At 41.0% G+C, this 22,241-nt stretch overlaps 1 pseudogene; it reads left to right on the top strand.

Annotated features, from left to right (window-relative positions):
* Positions 1 to 11,794: 11,794 nt before the first annotated feature.
* LOC105718544 (dermatan-sulfate epimerase-like) lies at positions 11,795 to 14,272 on the top strand (annotated as a pseudogene).
* The last annotated feature ends 7,969 nt before the right edge of the window (positions 14,273 to 22,241 follow it).

Here is a 22,241-nt window from a genome sequence, read left to right as displayed (position 1 = left end):
TTGATGTTCATCAGGGTTATTGGCCTGAAATTTTCTTTTTTCTTTTGTTGTGTCTCTGCCAGGTTTTGGTATCAGGATGATGCTGGCCTCATAAAATGAATTAGGGAGAAATCATCTTTTTCTATTGTTTGGAATAGTTTCAGAAAAAAAATGGTGCCAGCTCCTCTTTGTACCTCTGCTAGAATTCAGCCATGAATCCGTCTGATCCTGGGCTTTTTTTGGTTAGTAGGCTATTAATTACTGCTTCAATTTCAGAGCTTGCTATTGGTCTATTCAGGGATTTGACTTCTTGGTTTAGTCTTGGGAGGGTGTATGTGTCGAGGAATTTATCCATTTCTTCTAGGTTTTCTAGTTTATTTGTGTAGAGGTGTTTATAGGATTCTCTGATGATAGTTTTATTTCTGTGGGATCATTGGTGCTATCCCCTTTATCATTTTTTATTGCATCTATTTGATTCTTCTCTCTTTTCTTCTTTATTAGTCTGGCTAGTGGCCTATCTATTTTGTTAATCTTTTCCAAAAACCAGTTCCTAGATTCATTGATTTTTAGAAGGGTTTCTTGTATCTCTATCTCCTTCAGTTCTGCTCTGATCTTAGTTATTTCTTGTCTTCTGCTAGCTTTTGAATTTGTTTGCTCTTGCTTCTCTATTTATTTTAATTGTAATGTTAGGGTGTTAATTTTATATCTTTCCTGCTTTCTAATGTGGGCATTTAGTCCTATAAATTTCCCTCTAAACACTGCTTTAGCTGTGTCCCAGAGATTCTGGTACATTGTGTCTTTGTTCTCCTTGATTTAAAAGAACTTATTTATCTCTGCCTTAATTTCATTATTTACCCAGTAGTCATTCAGGAGCAGGTTGTTCAGTTTCCATGTAGTTGTGTTGTTGAGTGAGTTTTTAAATCCTGAGTTCTAATTTGATTGCAATGTGGTCTGAGAGAATGTTTGTTATGATTTCTGTTCTTTTGCATTTGCTGAGGAGTGTTTTACTTCTAATAATGTAGTCAATTTTAGAATAAGTGCAATGTGGTGCTGAGAAGAATGTATATTCTGCAGATTTGGGGTGGAGAGTTCTGTAGATGTCTATTAGGTCTGCTTGTTCCAGAGCTGAGTTCAAGTCCTGAATGTCCTTGTTAATTTTCTGTCTCGTTGATCTAATATTGACAATTGGGTGTTAAAGTCTCCCACAATTATTGTGTGAGAGTCTAAGTCTGTTTGTAGGTCTCTAAGAACTTGCTTTTTGAATCTGAGTGCTTCTATATTGGGTGCATATATGTTTAGGATAGTTAGCTCTTCTTGTTGTGTTGATCCTTTTACCATTAGGCAATACCCTTCTTTCTCTTTTTTGATCTTTGTTGGTTTAAAGTCTATTTTATCAGAGACTAGAATTGTAACCACTGCTTTTTTGCTTTCCATTTGCTTGGTAAATATTCCTCCATCCCTTTATTTTGAGCCTATGTGTGTCTTTGCATGTGAGATGGGTCTCCTAAATACAGCACACCGATAAGTCGTGACTCTTTATCCGATATGCCAGTCTGTGTCTTTTAATTGGGGCATTTAGCTCATGTACATTTAAGGTTAATATTTAAGCTTGGAGGAGTTTGTTATTACCCACCTTCTGAAGCCTACTTCTGTCAAAATATCAAACTCATTCTCCATCTGGTTTTGTTCCCTTGCTGGTGAGGAATTGTGATCCTTTGGAAGAGAAGAGGCATTCTGGTTTTTGGAATTTTCAGTCTTTTTGTGCTGGTTTTTCTCAATTTCATGGATTTATCTACCTTTGGTCTTTGATGTTGGTGACCTTCGGATGGGGTTTTTGTGTGGACATCCTTTTTGTTGATGTTGATGCTATTCCTTTCTGTTTGTTAGTTATTCTTCTGCGGGTCTGCTGTAGTTTGCTGGGGGTCCATGCCAGACCCTGTTTGCCTGGGTATTACCAGCAGAGGCTGCAGAACAGCAAAGATTGCTGTCTGCTCCTTCCAAAATGTCTCCACATCTTAATCCTGACATTTTGATGCTAGCTGGTTATTTTGTCTGTTAGTTGGTGTACTTTATTCACAGTGTTGATAGTCTCTACAATTTGGTTTGCTTTTGCAGTGGTTGGTACTGGCTTTTCCTTCCCATATTTTGTGCTTCCTTCACAAACTCTTGTAAGGCAGGCCTGATGGTGACGAAATCTCTCCACATTTGCTTATCTGTAAAGGATTTTATTTCTCCTTTGCTTATGAAGCTTAATTTGGCTGGATATGAAATTCTGGGTTGAAAATTCTTTAAGAATGTTGAATATTAGCCTCCACTTTCTTCTGGCATATAGGGTTTCTGCAGAGAGATCTGCTGTTAGTCTGATGAACCCCCTACCTTAATTTCATCCCAACTCCTACCTATCCTCCAAGACTGGCTGAGGTCTCGCCTCCCCTAGGGGCTTCTTGACCATCTCCCAGCCCCAGGGCATCTGTCTCCTCGTACTCTCAACTCTGGCTGTCATTTATTTAGTCCAGTGCTAAAGTACATGTGCTGCCGGGACCCAGGCTGTGTGATCCTGGACAACTAACCCACAGTGTCCTCAGTTTTTCTTATTTGTAAAATGGGAATACTCATTGTCCCTACCTTGTAGGGTTATTGTGTGGATTAAATGAACCAGCTACATACTAAGAACTTCATACATCTTAGCTTTTCTCTAGATAGCCTGTATTTTTCAGGTTAGCTTATTCTTATTTCACTTTACACAGCTTGCATGTTGTCTTCTTAATGAGATTACAGGTCCTCTGAGTGCTACCACTAAGCTCTTGATGGTGCCTCTAGCCAGTAACCTACACACAGTAGATGCTTAAATACAATGATAGCGTGTCATGTGGTCTGCAAAATAGATCATACTAAAATGTAAGTCATGGGTCAGTGTAACTCTCAAAGGCTTCTGGTTTCAGGTAGACTTTGCTGCAACACAAACCAGCCTAAAACACGGTGGCCTAAAAACAACAATGACAGTTTATTATTTCTCATGATTCTGTGGGTTGACTGGAGAGTTCTGTTAATTTGCAACATTTAGCTGGAGGGTCAGTGGGGCTGGAGTGTCCGAGGTGGCCTCACTCATGTCTAGCCCTTGCTTCTGGCTGCTGGTTGGGCTCCATGCTTCTTCATGTGACTGTTTATGCTCTAATAGGCGAGACTAGGCTTCTTAATAGCATGGTGGTGACTCAGGATTGAGTCACAATCAAAAGTGTTACAATCAAAGGTATGTCAGCATCAAGGTCTTGCTTCTGGAACTTGCTGTGTCACTTTTGTCGTACTCTGTTGATCAAAGCAAGTCACAAGTTTGGCCCCAGTTCAATGGGGTAGTGAAACAGACATCACCATTTGAGGGTAGCACATCCTTAGTAAGAGGTTTGGTTAGCCTGTGAGATGACAATCTTAATAATCTTTCTAGATCATGCTTTACAGTTTAACAAGGTGTTCACAAACATTTGTTATTCGAGCCTCATAACAACTCAAAATTCCTCTGGGGCAGGAAGCAGAGGTGTACTACCTTTAAAATGTGGAGTAGAAGGCTAAATTTACACAGGTTCCTCAGACTCACATGGCCAATTAATAGAATTGCACTCATGCGACAGTTTCCTCTTTTTGTTTTGAAATAGCTCAGTCCGACAAGTACAGAAAAACAATACAAACAGTCACCCATGTATCTTCTACCCCACTTAAGAAATAGGATGTTAGCAATTCACTGAAGTTTCCTGAACATCAGTTACCAATCACACAGCCTCCATTTCCACATAACTGCTTTCTCTAGGATACTAGCCATCTTGGATTTGGTGTTTATCATGTCCATGCAAAAGTTATGCATTTTACACATATGTTTTGTTGTTATTGTTGAGTTGTTCTTTTTTTTTTTTTAAGACAGAGTCTCGCTCTATTACCCAGGCTGAGTGAGTACAGTGGCATGATCTCGGCTCACTGCAGCCTCCACCTCCCAAATTTCAGTGATTCTTGTGCCTCAGCCTCCTGAGTAGCTGGGATTACAGATGTGCACCATCATGCCTGGCTAATTTTTGTATTTTTAATAGAGATGAAGTTTCACCATGTTGGCCAGGCTGCTCTCAATCTCCTAACCTCAAGTGATCCACCTGCCTTGGCCTCCCAAAGTGCTAGGATTGCAGGTGTGAGCCACCCACCCTACCCGGCCTTTTTTCCACATATGTTTTTATCCATCAGTAAAAACTAGCATATTTCATTGTTTCTAAGGCACATATATTTTTTCACATCTTCATCTCTCTGAAATCAGGATGCTGTAATAATTGGTGACATCTTCCAAAAGCAGTCAGCCAGGTGGCCGCTGTGCCATAACCATCATGGCTGTACATTCTCCAACATCACAGGGAGGAGGAACAAACTTGCAGAAGGGTGTTGGAAGTATGGGAAAAGATTCTGGAGACAATAGCAGGGTACTCTTCTTACCCACAGGAACCAAATGGCTGGGAGGAGTGAGTAGGGGAAGACGGGGTGGCAAATCAGAAATGATTCAGCAAGATTCCAGAAGCAGGAACCAAAAGTAGGTTAGCTGTACCTAACTGCAAAAACAGCTTGAGACCACAGTGCCAACGACTTTTTGTTCTTTTATAGATTCTTTTCAGCAGTTCTGTATCACCAATACTCAATTTAGATGGAGGTTTTATTGTGCCAAAAAACACAGACACCAGGAAAGGATTCTAAGAAGTCAGATGTTAAATGTGGAAAAGTTTGGAGAATATCTTAATTGATTATGTTACTTATATTTTCCTATTTTATGCATGTAACAAGAGTAGTATAAGGTAGAAAAAAACTGACAAATCAGTGTCAAATTATAAGTGACAAGAAAGCATTTTGTTAGAGTTTAGTTCTCGGCATTTTTTCTGTTTTAATCGTGCACAAAATGTTGGTCTATCTTACAAATTTTATTTTTATTTATTTATTTTTTTGGAGGTTGAATTTGGCTCTTGTCACCCAGGCTGGAGTACTATGATACCATCTTGGCTCACTGCAACCTCCACTTCCCAGGTTCAAGTGATTCTCCTGCCTCAGCCTTCCAAGTAGCTGGGATTACAGGCATGCACCACGACGCCCAGCTATTTTTTGTATTTTTAGTAGAGACAGGGTTTCACCATGTTGACCAGGCTGGTCTCGAACTCCTGACCTCAGGTGATCCACGTACCTTGGCCTCTCAAAGTGCTGGGATTACAGGTGTGAGTCACCATGCCCAGCTATCTTACAAACTCTAGATACTGTCAGACTGTATCTATGATTCTGTAAACCACACTTATTTGCTTCACATTATGTTTTTGAGGATTTTCAATTTGCTAAATCTAACTAGGCCTGGTTCATTCATCTTAACTACTGTATAACATCCCATTCTATAAATATACCATGTTTTATGTATCCATTTTATCCATTCTCCTATTTATGGGCATTTAGATTGCTTCCTTTTTTTTTTTTAATTACAAAGAATGAAGTTATGGTTATCTTGTACATAGCTCCTTGTGAATAGAATTTCTGAATCACAAAGAATACACAGCCTTGACCTACTAGACATTCCCAAATCATTCTCCAGTGTGTCTAATTTGCAACTTCATTATTCATGTATGAGAGGTCCCGCTTTCAAGGGCCTCTTCATTGAACTTCCAACCTCCTTTCTAATTCCCTCCAATCACTCCTTTACGTAGCCAAGTGACCACTAAAATATATAGCAGATCAAATCACATCTCAGCTTAAAACCCTTCCATGGATTTCCACCGTGCTTTGCAACAAGACCTCATGACTCGCTAGGCCCTGACTGCGCTCCAGAGCCTCAGCTCTTCCTGTCACTACATCTGACCAGATCCATCCTCAACATTACAACCAATGCTTCATTTCCATGAGAGTCCTTTCTCTCATCCTCTGTACATAACCATTTTCTCTTCTTGGAATGCTCTTTCTGTTAAGACCACTCCTGCCCCACCTGAGCCCGAATTTCCCTAAGTAACTCTATTTACCATTCCATGTCTAAACTTAGTCACCTCTTTTCCCTGGGAGCCTTCTGTGGCTCCCACTCCCCACACACCCCCCATCATCACTGGAATAAGTGCCTCTCCCATATCCTCTGTAGCATATGTGACGGGCACTCCCCCATCACAGCATCATCACGCAGTGCTAAAATTACCTCTTTGCCGGTTTCACTCTTCTACTAGATTTTAAAGTCTCCAAAATGGAAAAGGAGGGGAACAGCGTCTTTCTTGTTTACTGCTATATTCTCACCCAATATGTAGTTTACATGGCACTCAGTAAATACTGTGTCTGCAGGATGGACAGGTACATGAAGCAAGTCAGCACTTGAGTCCAGATCATTTGACTCCAGCCCCTTGCATTTTCTATGCATGTTCCCATTTCATTCAAGACAACTTCTCTTTCTGAAATACAAATTACTACACAAGCCATCATGAGGGGGAAATGCCAGAGATAAAATTTGGAATTGGGGTATCAAATCATCAAAATTCTTCTAAGTTTGACTGCAACTTCAAGCCCTGCAAGTGGGCTCTTGGGTCTAGGCATGCCATTTACAGCATGAGGAGGGAGGGAAGGAAGGAGTCTACTGGGATGGTCCCGTAATGCACAGCTTGGGTCATGGAAGGCACACCTGGAGATGTTTGAGAAGCAATCAGCCATTCCCAACATAGGATAGAAACAAAATGGAAAAGGTTAAAGTTAACATGAAGAGATTCAAAACCATTTGGGATTATTTCAAAAGAATGTCCTGTAGTTTTTTTGACATATATGTATTTTAAGAAAAGAAGTGAATTTGCCAGATCCTGACAGCTCTCTCTTACATCAAGAAAAATGAAAATATATTTTGTTTTTAAAATGCCTACCTCAACCATGGGTCTTCAGCTGAATCATAAAATACTGAATTTAGGAAGCCAGCAACTTCTTTCTGAGTTAAACATCAGAGCTGGCATTCCCTAAGTCCATGATTTTAAACTCTAGCATGCATCTGAATCACCAAGAGACTTACAAAAAAACAAATTGCTGCCCTGCCACCCCCTCTCCCTGCCCCACCTCTGAGAGTTTCTTATTTACTAGATCTGGACAAGGCAGGAAATTTGCATCTCTAAAAAGTTCCTAGAACTGTAAAAATAGATGAAGTAGTAATACATACTACAACATGAATGAACCACCAAAACATCATGCTAAGTAAAAGAAGCCACAGGCATGAATCATAGATTGTATGATTCAATTTATATGAAACACCCAGAAGAAGCAAATCCATAAAGACAAAATGCATATTTGTGGTTGCCAGAGGCCAGGGTGATGGGGGAATGGGAACTGGCTGCTTACTGAGTATAGGCTTTCCTTTTAGAGTAATGAAAATATTTTGCAGCGAGATAGAGGTGATGGTTGCATAACATTGAGAATGTACTAAATGTGATTGTATGTAATGTGAATTTTACTTCAGCAACAACAAAAAGTCCCTAGGTAATGCTGATGTGGTCCAGAGACCACACACTTTGAGAAGCAGTGGCTTTAGTTACAGGCACAGAGAGGAGAGTAAAGAAAGTCAACTTTCGAAATAGATGGACGCCTCCATGTGTAATCCAGCAAGCAAGTCTACAGCTGAGAACTCAGGAAGGCTGAAACAGGCTGTTGCACTGGAAATCTTTGCTCTCAGTTTGGGCTTGGACCAGCAGCTGGCAGCCACATCCACATTCCAAATTGAAGTTCTGAACCACCCAAGCAAAGGAGGGGTCTGAATCCAGTTGCACTTGTCTCAGCTGACAATTCACCTCTGGCTTATAAAGAGGAATTTAAAGAGCGAGGGAGACCAGGCGCGGTGGCTCACGCCTGTGATCCCAGCACTTTGGGAGGCCGAATCAGGTGGATCATGAGGTCAAGAGATAGAGACCATCCTGGTCAACATGGTGAAACCCTGTCTCTACTAAAAATACAAAAATTAGCTCGGTATGGTGGTGTGTGCCTGTCGTCCCAGCTACTCAGGAGGCTGAGGCAGGAAAATCGCTTGAACTTGGGAGATGGAGGTTGCAGTGAGCCAAGATCGCACCACTGCACACTCCAGCCTGGCGACAGAGTGAGACCCCATCTCAAAAAAAAAAAAAAAAAAAAAAGGAGTGAGGGAAAGTTGGCAAATGGAGAGAGAGGATTTCTTCAGATATAGTTGCTGCCATTCTGTGAGATTTCCCTCATGCATTGAGGAAGCAGTGATAATTCTTCCTTTTCACTTCACATGTGCCCATCTACCCATCTCTCAACACTGTTTGCAGACCTAGGGCCATTCATCTTTTTAAAGAACTTGAGAAGGTGAAGTTCCCCACTGTCTATGGAAAAAGAGAGATGGACCTGGAGCCAGAACAACTAAGGTTGCTCTCGATTCTGCCTCTCACTGATTGAATGCTTTGACCAATTATTTGCTTTCTCTGAACCTCAGTTTCCTCATCTGGAAAATGGGAATAAGAGTGGCTCCTTCATAGGAGTCACTGACACACTGAAAAATAAAATGAGGCAGGTACGATGTGAAAGGAGTTCCATAATATATTAAGGGAAAAAAATCAAGGCACAGAACATTGTGCATAATAAAATCCCTCTTGTATAAATAAATAATTTTAAAAAGAAAAGACAGATCGATTTTTATATGCTGACATACGCATGAAAGATTTTCTGGAAATGTACTAGAAAACTGTATGGATACAGTTGTTACTTCTGAGTTTGGAACTGGTGCCACAGGGTGGGGAGGATCTTTTATCACTTTTATCTGCTGTTGAACTTTCTGTGCATGTATTTTAATTTTAAAAAAAAATCATCATCCTTTTGGATTACAACTAGTCTAGCTTCAGGATTATATACAGCTAAAAATGAAGAGAGGATTTGAGAGGATCTGAGTCTCCATGCTATATTTCTTGAGTGTTTCCAAGAAACTCAGATTGATATTAACCTCTGTACTTACCTTTTTTTTCTTTTTTCTTTTTTTTTTTTTTTTTTTTTTTGAGTCTTGCTCTGTCACCCAGGCTGGAGTGCAATGGTGCAATCTTGGCTTACTGCAGCCTCCACCTCCCAGGTTCAAGCAAATCTCCTGCTTCAGCACCCCACTGAGTAGCGGGGACTATAGGTGTGCACCACAATACCTGGCTAATTTTTGTATTATTTTAGTAGAGACAAGGTTGCACCATGGGGCCAGGTTGGTCTCGAACTCCTGACCTCAGGTGATCCACCCGCCTCGGCCTCCCAAAGCGCTGGGATTACAAGTGTGAGCTACTGTGCCTGGCCAACATTACCCATTTTTGATTATTAATTTTATGTGTCAATTTGACTAGGCTAAGGGATGCCTGGATAGCTGTTGAAAGGTTATTTCTGCATGTGTCTGCAAGGGTGCTTCTGGAAGAGATTAACATTTGAATCAGTAAACTGAACAGAGATTATCTTCACCAATGTGGTTGGGCATCATCTAGTCCATGGAGGGTCCAAGTAGAACGAAAATGCGTGAAAAAGCAAATTTGCTTTCTTCCTGAGCTGGGACATTCATATTCTCCCACCATTGGACATCAGCGTTTCTGTTTCTCTGGCCTCTGGACACAGACTGGGACTTAACACTAACCATACCCTGGTTCTCAGGCCTTTTGATTCAGATTGATTCAAACTAAAGTTACACCACCAGCTTTGCTGGTTGTCCAGCTTGCAGATGTCAAATCGTGGAAGTACTCAGCCTCCGTAATTATGTATGTCAGCTCTCATCATAAATACATATGTATACATACACACATATATGATTGTTTCTCTGGAGAATCCTAATATACCGTTAAAGCATAAATATTAATTATCAATTCGATGCCTTCATCTTAGAGATCTAAGAGGAATCTTCTGAGAAATTGGATATGAGAGATCTGCATTCTGATGAGTACATGAAAATGAGCAGTAGGGAGACTGGCACATGGGGTGGACGTGCAAATGTTTCCAAGGGATAGGCTGGTAAGAAGAGAGTTTGGGTTGACCAGGGGACACATTAGATGGTGAGTTATTTCATAAGGCAGAGGAGGCTACTGATATAGGATGATGTGATTTGAAGAAGATAGGCCATGAGGGAAGGACCTAAAATTTACCTTAATAGACTCTTGAGCAGTTTTATCTAGCCCAGTGATTCTCAACTCTGGAAGTACATTAGAATTACCTAGGGAAGCTTTCTAAGGCTATGTTCTCCAGCAGGGGACTAGAGAAACAGTTAGTGGCACATCCATATGGAGTAACACTTAGCAATAAAAATGAACTATGGACACACTGTATCAACCAAACTGATGAATCTCAAATGCATTATGCTAAGTGAAAGAAGCCTACATTGAAAAACTATGCACTGCATGATTTCATTCCTATGTCATTCTGGAAAAGACAAAACTATAGGAAAATTAAACATATCAATGGCTGCCAGGAGCTCGGGGTGCGAGGAACAGCTTGACTACAAAGGGGCATAGGAGAATTTGGGAGAGGGCGTGGACCTGTTCTATATGGATTATAATAGTTACATGACTGTATGCATGTGGCAAAATTTACAAAACTGTACCCTAAAGAAGATACATTTTATTGCATATAAATTATACTTCAAAACAAAAGGACTTCCCCCAAATATTATAATTCATTTGGTCTTGGGTGGAGCCTAGAGATTAATTTTTAAAAGCACCTCAGATGGAAAATATCTGCTTTGGTCCAAGATGGAGTATCAGGGAGTGGATTTTCCCTTCCACCTGAGTCAACCAAAAAAAAAAAAAAGAAAGAAAAAAAAGAAAAGAAAAGCAGACAAAATACATGAAACAATGGGCTTTAAGACACTGACCATCAGGCAGCCAAAGATGGTGAACTCTGCAATCTGGAGATGGTGAACACTGCTCATTATCTTGATTATAGGGATGGTTCTGTGGGTGTATATATACATATATTAAAACTTAGCAAATTGTACTTTTTATATGTGCAGTTTATTGTATATGAATCATGTACCATTAAAGGCATTTTTCTTTAAGTTCCCCAGGTGATTCCAAGTGTATAGCTAGAGTTAAGAACCAGCAGCCCAAACATACATAAAACCTTACTTGGCCCTGGAATCTAACATCATAAGATTCTAATCATTTGAATTCAATGTAATGTGATTGAAGCACGTGAAATGTTAAAGTTTTTTACACGGCATTCTTTACTTAAACAGAACTCATTCTGGGACCTAAGTTTACACTTGAAGGAACAGTATCTTTCGACAATGATTCTTTTAGAACTGATTGATGTCATTGTAAAAAAAAAAAAGAGAGAGAGAGAGACAGTGCCGGGGAGGCTAGGACCTTAACAGGAAAGATTGTTAAATGTTAGAACAAAACACATCAATACAACTTAACAACTTCTAGGAAAGTTAGAATATGCATAAAAAGCCTTTAAATTGTTCATAACATTTAACCTAGAATTTAAACTAAGGAAATAAGAGCACAAGTGTGCCACTTCAGCAATGCTATAATAGCAAACAAATAAAAAGTAGTGGTCACATGAATCATGGTTGCGAGTAGAAAGAATAGGACAAGGCCGCCTACAGAATACTGTACAAGCATATCTAATGACGAGTAGCACCAGCGCATCCCCAGGTGTGGCGCCCACCAGCACCCATGGCACAGCAACGAGGGGTGCTGGGAGCCTGGGTGCCCTTGAGCGAGGAGGGCTGGGAACGGGCTCTGGAGGCTGCAGAGGCGACGCCAGAGAAGGCAGTGGAGTTTTTGAAGATGGTTTGACTGCCTTGGAGATTTGGAGATCTGATGCCACAATGAGGACTCACACACCAGGGGGCTCCCAGTGTGTTTTTCATATATTTGCTTTGCTTTGTGTCAGCCTACATCACCGACAAGAACCCAGAAGTCTTGATTCCCTTCACCAATGTCAACTACGACAGCCACCCCATGCTGCACTTCTCCAGGGCAGAGGTGCGGAGCTGCAGCTCAGGGCTGCCAGCTTGCATGGGCACATTGCAGCTCGCCTCACGGAGGCTGTGCGCACGACGCTGTCCAGCCCCTTGGAATACCTCCCTCCCTGGGACCCAAAGGGCGACAGTGCCCGCTGCAATGAAATTTATGGAAACAACTTGGGTGCCTTGGCGATGTTCTGTGTGCTGTATCCTGAGAACGTTAAAACCCAAGACGTGGCCAAAGATACGTGGAGAGAATGGCAGTACAGCCTCGTTGGTTGGTAAAAGATGCTCCTTAAGATGATATCTGACTTCCGCACTCCCTGGTTGGTTTTGCCACTACTTATGACTTCTTATACAACTACCTGAGCCAGACACAATAGGAGAAGTTTCTTGAAGTAATTGCAGGTAACTTCACACAGGAGAGGATGGGGATTTCAATACCTGCACAATCAGCAGCAACTGCATGGCTTTGCCCACAGGGAGCCTAGTCCTGATGAATCAAAGATATTTTCAAGAAGCCTATTTATGGACCAAACAAGTTCTGACCATCATGGAAAATCTCTGGTCTTGCTCAGGGAGGTGACAGATGGCTCCCTCTATGAAGGAGTTGCATGGCAGCTACACCACCAGATCGCTCTTCCAATACAGATTACTTGTCCAGAGGCACTTCGACATCAACCACTTTGACCATCTGTGACTTAAACAGCACTTTGTATAGAACCATGCTGCCAAGGTTTCAAAGGACTGTGGCTATTGTGGACTCAAATTACAACTGATTTTATGGTCCAGAAAGTCAATTAGTGTTCCTTGATAAATCTGTCATGCGTAACGACAGTGGTAACTGGCTAGGTAACCAAATCAAAAGGGACCGTGTGGTGGAAGGTCCAGGAACACCATCCCGAGGGCAGCGCTGGTGCACTCTGCACACAGAATTTCTCCGGTATGATGCCAGCCTGAAGTTGGTTCCTCCTCCAAACTTTGGCATCCCTACACTGCATTATTTTGAAGAGAAACAAATAGTGGCACATCCATATGAAGTAACATTCAACAATAGAAATGAACTATGGATACACCCTATCAACCAAACAAGAGAATTTCTGTTAGATATTTTGGCTACAAGTAACAAGAAAATTTTAAACAGCATGAACGATACAGCTATGTATTTTACCATCTATCAAGATGTCCAGTTTGGGAATGGTTGCAAAATTGAGAAGCTTAACAAAGGAACAGCAGTCCTGGTTCTGATCTTGTTCATCAAGCTTGTACCTCATCCCTCATGTTTGCAAACTGGCTGCCATTGTTTCAGATACATTCAGACAACAATACCCAGACTTGAAAAGGGAAGGTTCTTTCTACAAGCCATTTTTTTTAAAGAGCAGAAAAACTTTTCCCAGAAGTTCCCTACAGACTTCCCTGATGTCTTTTTGGTCATAATAATGTCACATGCTTACTCCCAAGTCAATCACTGACAAGGTGAGAGGAATGATCCAGAATGACCTAGACCGGTTAAGTTTCATTCCCCCAGGCAGGAGAAGATCCCAGCTTTCCCCACAGCACATGGCAGTCCTACATCTCAACAAAATCAGTGTTGGCTCACAAACCAGAATGGAGAGAAATGGCTGTTAATTAGATGACTGTCAGGTAACACAACAGTAAATGCAATATATTTCCATTTGGATAAAGAAAAGTGAATATAGATAGGTCTGTAACGAATAAAAGGCTATGTATATTTTTAAATGTTATGTTATTGGAATTATAGAAAATATTTTTCTTACTTCTGCTTTTTTTTTCCCTAAATGTTCTGCAATGAATATGTAATATATTTGAACTCTATCTGCACCCTGCCCCACAAAAAAATATATCCAGGAAATGTTATTTTAAAATAAAACATTTATAGTCCTTTCCATGTCTTTTTTAAAAAAATAAATATTAAGAGTAGTTATGTAAGATCAAACCCAGAGGGTTCATTCAGCTGAGGCTGGAACCTGTCTGATGCAGCCTTCAAAGACACGGAGCCTTCTGCACTTGCATGAGTCCCAGGACCCCAACGCCCCGCAGAGACGGCAGCAACTTTATCCCAGAGGCTACTCTTGCTGCTTGGAAGACAGAGCCCTGTCACTTATCTTCCCAAACTGGAGGGTTGGGCAGTACAAACCGGATTATAAACCAGTCCTCAGCGCCAAGGCTGAGAACATGCCACACACCTGTCCAGGGAACAGGAGTACGCTGAGACTTTCACCCCCACCGCAAGCAGGAAGACAGAAGAGCCTGCAAAGAAGACACGGAGCAGCGAAGTCAGTCTACGCCCCTAGACACATGTCCAGTACCTTGACATAGCAACACATGCATTTTGTCACCAAGTTGGACTGGAATTCTACCCTGGTGTATGTTGCATGTCACCTATAGTCACTTTCAAAAAGATGAGGGATTCAAAAAGATGAGGGCGATGAAGAATGAGGAACGATATTTCTGCAGCGAAAGCAGGGACAGTCCACACTCCCTCACCAAATCTCTGACCCTCTGCATGAAACCCCAACGGCCACCTCCAGCCCAGTCCAGGCAGCACAGAGCAGGCAGTGCCCTCAAGGGGACACAAGAAGCAACCCTAGTGGAAAAGACTCGAGCTTTAGAGCAACATAGACCTCAGCTCCAATCTGATGCTACCAACGGCTAGTTGTGCAAGCTTGGGCAGGCCACTTCACCGCCCTGTGCCTCAGTCTCTTCACCTGTAAAATGGGAATAAGGCTTTTAAAGTATTCTTTGAGTTCACGTATGCAAAGTGTGACAAACCTCAGCTCAGTATGATAGAGTGAAGAAGCTGGAAGGGCAGTAATGGCCGGCAAATGCACCTCCAGCAGCAACCCAGGAAATCCCGCCCTTGTTTTCACCTCAGACTCTGGGCACAAAAATTAATCAAGACTTCTGAGGCCCGAAGTCTGGGGCTGTCAGATTCACTCTTCTGGATTGAACTTTTAATGGAGGCAGATCCCTGGGGCTTGCTCTTACCAGATAAATAAACGGTACTTTGAAAATTATACCCGGCTAACTTCACCTGCTCACAGCCACACCACCTGGTGCTGGGGAAGGGAGATCTGATTCAATCGCGTCTGAGGGGCCCGAAAGGAGAAAGTAAGGTTAAGTCACCAGAACTGCACATCTGTCTGCAATGGACTGTGTGGGCAGCGTGCATGAATGAAAAGAAAAGAGAAACTGCAGGAGGCAGAAACTGGAGGGGAGGCTCTGTCTTAGAGTAGCTATGACTTTGATAGCTCTCGTTTTTTGGAAATGCTCTCTGCTGCTACTTGTTTGGGTTTAGTACTGCTAGAGAAATGGCTCATGAAGCTTGAGGTGAGGTGGAGATGAATTCCCTCTAATGAAAATCCCTGAACCATCAAAGTGCTTCATTAGTTCCACACAAGACCTCTTAGGCACGCAGTGGACACATAGGGCTCTTCATTAGGAACATTATTCCCCGCGTGCTCATTTGGACACTGAATTCTGGTTTAATCACTATTGAACTGTCCTGAGAAAAAAATGGGGCACGTGAAAATGAGAACACTCCAGGTCATATTTACCCACATTGTTTAGAGTGGAACATGTAGATCATACAAAGCCTGGCTATGGAAACCACTTCATTAAACGTAGATGAACACTATGTCCAAACCTTTGTACTTCCTTTTTTGAAATCTAACAAGTTTTGGTTTTAGTATTTTATCTAAGAAAAAGAATGTGTTTGGAGCTGGGTGCAATGGCTCACTCCTGCAATTCCAGCACTTTGGGAGGCAGAGGCACGTGGATCACCTGAGGTCAGGAGTTCGAGACCAGCCTGGGCAACTTGGTAAAACCCTGTCTCTACTAATAATACAAAAATTAGCCAGGTGCAGTGGCCCATGCCTGTAATCCCAGCTACTTGGGAGGCTAAGACAGGGGAATTGCTGGAATCTGGGAGGCAGAGGTTGCAGTGAGCCAAGATTGTGCCACTGCCCTCCAGCCTGGGTGACAGAGTGAGATTCCGTCCCAAAAAACAAAGAAGAAAATAAAAAGAATGTGTTTATAAAAATAAGGAGTGACCTTTTTCAGGATATTTTACAAGTTTGCCTTTTGATGATAATGAATTAGTGCAATTGTGCACTTGATAATAGTGATGGTGCAATAGCCAGGGAGTTCAAGCCTTCTGCTTGCCGATGGGGAAATGAAGGCCCAGAGAGGTGAAAGGACTTACCCAGATCACAAAACTTGCCACTGGCTGACCTAGGCCTGGAGCCTAGGGCTTTAAAGAGTAAAATAGCATTATGTAGTTTATAACAGAAAACAGTGGTCTCAGACTCTAAGTGCAGCTCTTCAGAGGCAACTCCTTTCAAATCTATCCCAGGCTTCCTCTGACACATGCCTTTTTTTTTTTTTTCTTTTTTTGAGACAGAGTCTTGCTCTGACTCCCAGGCTGGAGTGCAGTGGCACAATTGCAGCTCATTTTTTATATTTTTAGTAAAGATAGGGTTTGGCCATGTTGGCCAGGCTGGTCTTGAACCCTGACCTCAGATGATTCACAAAGGTGTTCCACAAAACCTCCCAAAGTTCTGAGATTACAGATGTGAGCCACCATGTGCAGCGTCTCCATATTTTAAAATAATCTGCTGATAGTAGATTTCTTGTTTTACCAATTTTAGGCATAATCTATTGATATCCTAATTTGAAAAACAAAGAGTTAGCCTCTCCTGACTTCCCCCGTTCTACCTATATTTGGCAGTTATTTTTAAATTTCTGGTTCAGTCAGTAATTAGTAAATAAATTATTAAAACCCTGCAAATCTTCTCTGCTGAGTCTATTATGACTTCATTTTCTTTCTTTTTAAATTTTTTTCTTGCTTATGGAGTTAGTAATCGCCTTATATATTTATTTTTTCCTTTGGTTAGCCATGTACTGTCATGAATTCATCTCAAACTTTCCAGCAGATTGCATTCTCCCTCTCAGCACTATTTTCTATACACATCTGGTTCCCTATCAGTTTAACACTGTTCCTGATTATGTCTCCCTTTGAGTCCTGTTCTCTTGCTCCAGACTAGCCAGTTGCTTACTAGGCTCTGTCCAGACTTCAAGCTGGGAAAACCCTTCACAGGAATCCTTTCGGTCTTAGGTTGGATTCTCCTGTTTCCTAGAATACACGTATTCTTCTTAACTATTCATTCATTTTGGTGAAGTACTGCCAGAGAAAAGATGCATAGGATGAAAATGGTTGTGAAAATGACTGTATTCTACCCTCGTATTCATTTGATAGTTTGGCTAGGTATAGACTTTTCTACCTAATTGATAGATTAGTTGTGTCTGAACTTCTTCCTCAGAATTTTGAAGGCTTTTCTCCTTGGATATCTAGGTTTCAGTGTTGCATTTGGGAATTCTGATGTCATTCTGATTCCCATTTTTTAAAATATAGGTTTCTAGAATATTCTTTTTATCCCTTTGAAGTGGAAAAATGTATTGACTATTATGTATTAGACATAGTCAAAGCTATGCACTTATCTTAATAGTCCTTACAAAAAAAATTGAAGTGAAAAATTACTTTTCCTCTTTTTCAATAATGGAATTGAAACTCAGGGAGGATGTGTAATCTGCCTGATCCATGGGGCCTGTCACTGTAGGGAATGCTGTAGTGAAAACCCCAAAACCGCACAAAAATTGCTCACGCATATTATATGTTTGACTTGAATTGTTAGTGGTCTCAGCTTATCAAAGTTACTCAGGAATGCTAGTTCTGGAGGTTCTAACAACATGTCCATCCATGCTCAATGCTGCAGGGAAAAGGAAACATGGCAAGTCACTTAATGGTCATCAAAGTTTCTGCCTGGAAGTAACACAGGCCACTCCTTTCCATGTCCAGTTGGCCAAAGCCTGTGACATGGCCACGCCTAACTTTAAAGGCAGTGGTAGTAGTTCCATGAGGGAATTCCTTCCTGGCAGTTTTCTGTAAATGTATGTGTTTTTCCAAATCCCAAGTCCCAGTGAAATGTAGTCAACAAATTGGGAAAACAGAAAAAGAGTATTATGATTCTTCCACAAGAATTAAAGCACAGGAATCAACATAGACATATTACTCATGTTGATTTGAAGAGCAAGACCAAAAAATGCTCATGTGCAAAATCAAAGGTTAAGATCAACATTTCTGGGAACCAGGATAGGAGGATGGACTGGAGAAGTAAGAATCATCTAATCAGTCTTGCTTGTAGCATTGCCATATTATAAGTGTGTATTTATGGCTTTGGTTGCTGGGTGAGTCATTCTTGCCAATAAAATAAACAGTCAGTGTGCACGTATAGTGTACTTCATACAAATCCTATGAGTGATGTTCTAAGAAACCAGTTTTGAAAATAAATGTCTTTAAATTGGCAGTTTCAATGCATGGTTCTATTTAGTGCTGTTAACTTTGCTAAGGGATCCTAATGTTGTATTATTTGAATACAATCCAGCAATATTGACTGGTGTTTTTCAGTGTTTGAATATTCCCTCTAGGCTACAGTTCTTTGTAAATATTTTAACTGAAGAAATTCAAGGAGCAGATGATATGAATGTTGTGGGAGACTCCGACAGGAAATCAGAGACTGAACAAAAACCTGAATTAGCAAACGCAATATCAATTTCAATGGCAAAATCAAAACCAGACCTAGCAGACAAAAAAGACAAATATTTTTATTTTCATTATTAAAAAAGCAAATAACTTATATGAAGCAATAGGTACTCTAAAGCTCAGCCTGAAGATGCTTTTGGATGCACTCCTCACAATCGAACAGATGTCAGTACAAGACAGGAAATTGTCCAGGCAAATAATGCTCTGTGTGCTCTACATTTTCACTTTAATAATGATAACTTACAGAAATATTTGTGGTAATATATTTCATTTTAGCAATAATTTTTACTTTCTATTTATCTTATGTTATCATCTCCATCTTTTAATATTTTCTAGACTCAGATGTTTATATAAAGAGATTATTTTGCATGTTATTGAAATATATATTCTTTTTGCATTGAAATATATTTTCTTGTTGCAGTAAATCAATTCACAGTAATAATAAGCCATGCATTTATTATTATGTCATTTCTAATAGAAAACTTCTGATAGCATAACCCTATTACAGGAAAATGACTTAGTATTCACTATTATGGTTGCTCATTGTTATATAAATACATGTGAAAAAAGATCATAAAAAATAAAGAATAATTTATGATTTCAGGATTCCTGAGAACTAAAAATCCTGATTTGTTCCCCAATCCCAAAGACGTATGCCTCTTGGAAATTTGAAAGCACCAAGCAGTGGAAGATAGAGTACCACCAAATGCCTGAAATGACCACAGTCAGAAATATTTGGTGAATAGTACTAAGTACAACCCAAGTGGTAGTGCCAGAATCCAAATCCAACCTTCTTGTTCCAGAACTCATGTTCTGTCTTCTACTCAAAACTTCCTCTATTGTCACTGCTTGTATATTAGTCTTTATTTGCTCATTCGATTACTCCAGGATTCATTCATTTATCCAACAAGTATTTGCTAAGCCCTAGGTGTACAGGAATCACATTGGTCTCACATGGTGATGTTCAATAGTATTTACTGAATATCTGACTACCAGACACTAAAGGTATTGTAGCATGAAATAGTAGTCCTAAAAGAATGAGGCACAGAATAGGCCACTTTTGATTGGGAATAGAAGGTAAAATCTAGAAAACAGTGGGACAATTGGGATCTAGAGTGTGGTAGATGGCAGGGCACGGTGGCTCATGCCTGTAATCCCAGCACTGTGGGAGGCCGAGGTGGGGGATCACCTGAGGTCAGGAGTTCCAGACCAGCCTGGCCAACATGGTAAAACCCCATCTCTACTAAGAATACAAAAATTAGCCAAGTGTGGTAACAGGTGCCTGTAATCCCAGCTACTTGGGAGGCTGGGGCAGAAGAATGGCTTGAACCCAAGAGGTGGAGGTTGCAGTGAGTTGAGATCGTGCCACTGCACTCCAGCCTGGGAGACAGAGAGAGACTCTGTCTAAAAAAAAAAAAAAGAAAGAAAATAGAGTGTGGTAGATGGCTTCTGGAGTCATACCTGGCAATGTAAGTGTGATGAAGGAAGGAGGGAGGGAGGGAGGACGGACCTAAAATGAAGGAGGTGCGCTTCTAGGAGAAAGATGAGAGCTTGCCAAGGCATACAACACACTGAGTAGGAATGTGGTCTTTGACATCTGATAGTCCTGCTTTTAATTCCTAATTTTTTGGGCCAGGCATGATAGCTCACGCCTGTAATTCCAGCACTTTGGGAGGCCGAGGTAGGACACTGCTTGAGCCTAGGAATTCAAGAGCAGTCTGAGAAATACAGTCACCCTCCATCTCTCCAAAACAAAAATAATAATAATTTAAAAAATCTGAATTTTGTGATCTTAATAAATTTGCTGAAGCACTCTGGGTCTCAGTTTTCTCATTTGCAAAATGGGAACAAAAATAATTAACTTTAAAGCTTATTATATGAGTTAAATACAAAGAAAACTCTTATTATAGTACCTGGGACACAGTAAATACTCAGTAAGAGATTGATATTAATCGTACTTTATCATCCTGTCTGGCTCTCAATTTTCTTGAGGATTTTTAAATATTTATTTAAAATGTGCCTTATAGATTTTTAAAAGTTTATTCAATGGGTGAAGAATTCTGGTGTAAGGAGAGACTATTTGAAATGTAGTTTGACTTTTTGGAGAGAGAAAATAGCCAAGACTTCATATTTCTCCGCATGTTTGTCCTGAAACCATGGATATAGCATAAAAATAGAGGAATGTGCTTGCTCTGAGATTTGGGATGTACGTGCTAGTCAGAAAGAGTACACAAATAGGTTCAATGTGGTGGCTCACGCCTGTAATCCCAGCACTTTGGGAGGCTGAGGCATGTGGATCACCTGAGGTCAGGAGCTCAAGACCAGCCTGGCCAACATGGTGAAACCCCATCTCTACTAAAAATACAAAATTTAGCCAGGTCTGGTGGTGGGTGCTTATAATCCCTGCTATTTGGGAGGCTGAGGCAGGAGAATCAGTTGAACCCAGTAGACAGAGGTTGCAGTGAGCCGAGATTACACGACTTCATTCCAGCCTGGGCGAAAGAGCAAAAGTCTATCTCAAAAAAAGGAAAAAGAGTAAACAAATATATTCAATACGTTTGCAATATCTTTTCTCTCAAGATATAATAAATGTGGTAGCCATTCTTCTTCAAGCCTGTTGTGAGCTCATGCTGCACACCGTGGTTGCTTATCATTTTAAATGGTTTCACCTGTCCTGAAGAACAAACTGTTCAAGGTACTTCTCTTTCAACTAAGAAGAGGATCCACAGCTTGGGGCCAGCTTTCTCCAGTTAGAGTCCTGGAAATGACCAAGTCAAGACTGCTTCCATGATTTCCTAAACAATGATTACTTTGTATGCCTACAATGCCAAGTTGAGCGTGATTTTTCAAAAACACATTCCAGACATGTGTCACCTTGTGAACATCTTGATCTGTCCGGCCAGAAATGAGGCAAGAAAGAGGTGCCATGATGGAATATTTCTCTGATGAAGACCTCCAGCTCTGTGTTGTAGGGACCTGGTACACCATTTAGAGAGTTTAGACATATCACTTTAGCCAATGGTCCTTAAAGCGAAGGAGAGCTACCAAAGTCTTCAATGGGGGTTGGGTTTGGGAGGACATGATAAGATGTACACTTCAGAAAGCTCACTCTGGCTGAAGTGAGAAGAATGGATTGCAGCACAGAAAACCTTAGAGGCAGGAGGAGAGGCAGAAGGCTATTTCAGAAGACCACGTGAGAGAGGAAGGTGCCTAGACCAGGTGGTGGTGAGAGAGATGAAGAAAGGGGGACAAATTCTTGGACATGTTTGGAAAGTCTCATCATACAGGATTTAGTTGTTGATTAGATGTGGAGAATGGGGAAGAGGAAGGAGTAAGAGAATGCTGCTCAGATTTTTGGGTTGGGCATCTGAGTAAATGGCAGTGAATTCACTCAAACTGGAACTCTGGTGGAGGCAAAGGTTGGTAGGATAAGGAAGTTCAGTTTAGGACACGCTCATTTAGAGCAACCCGTGGAACCTCCAAGTGAAGATGCAGGTTATCGGTTCTCTGAGTCTCAGTCTAGGACTCTCTTTGCTGCTCCAAAGCTGCTTTTCCCTCAGACACATCTCAGACTTGGGGATGGAGGGGAAGAGGTGCTACTAGGATCTTTAGTCATAGCTGGCATATATTTGCCCAGATGGTTTGGCTGGGGAATCCCCTTTGGTGTTAGGGGAGATAATGTGTGAG

The sequence above is a fragment of the Aotus nancymaae genome, unplaced genomic scaffold (genome assembly GCF_030222135.1).
Source record: "Aotus nancymaae isolate 86718 unplaced genomic scaffold, 86718_ANA_hifiasm-v0.15.2.pri h1tg000041l, whole genome shotgun sequence".
Taxonomy (NCBI): domain Eukaryota; kingdom Metazoa; phylum Chordata; class Mammalia; order Primates; family Aotidae; genus Aotus; species Aotus nancymaae.
The sequence above is the reverse complement of the archived record's forward strand: the minus strand, read 5'-3'. Positions and strand labels throughout refer to the sequence as shown.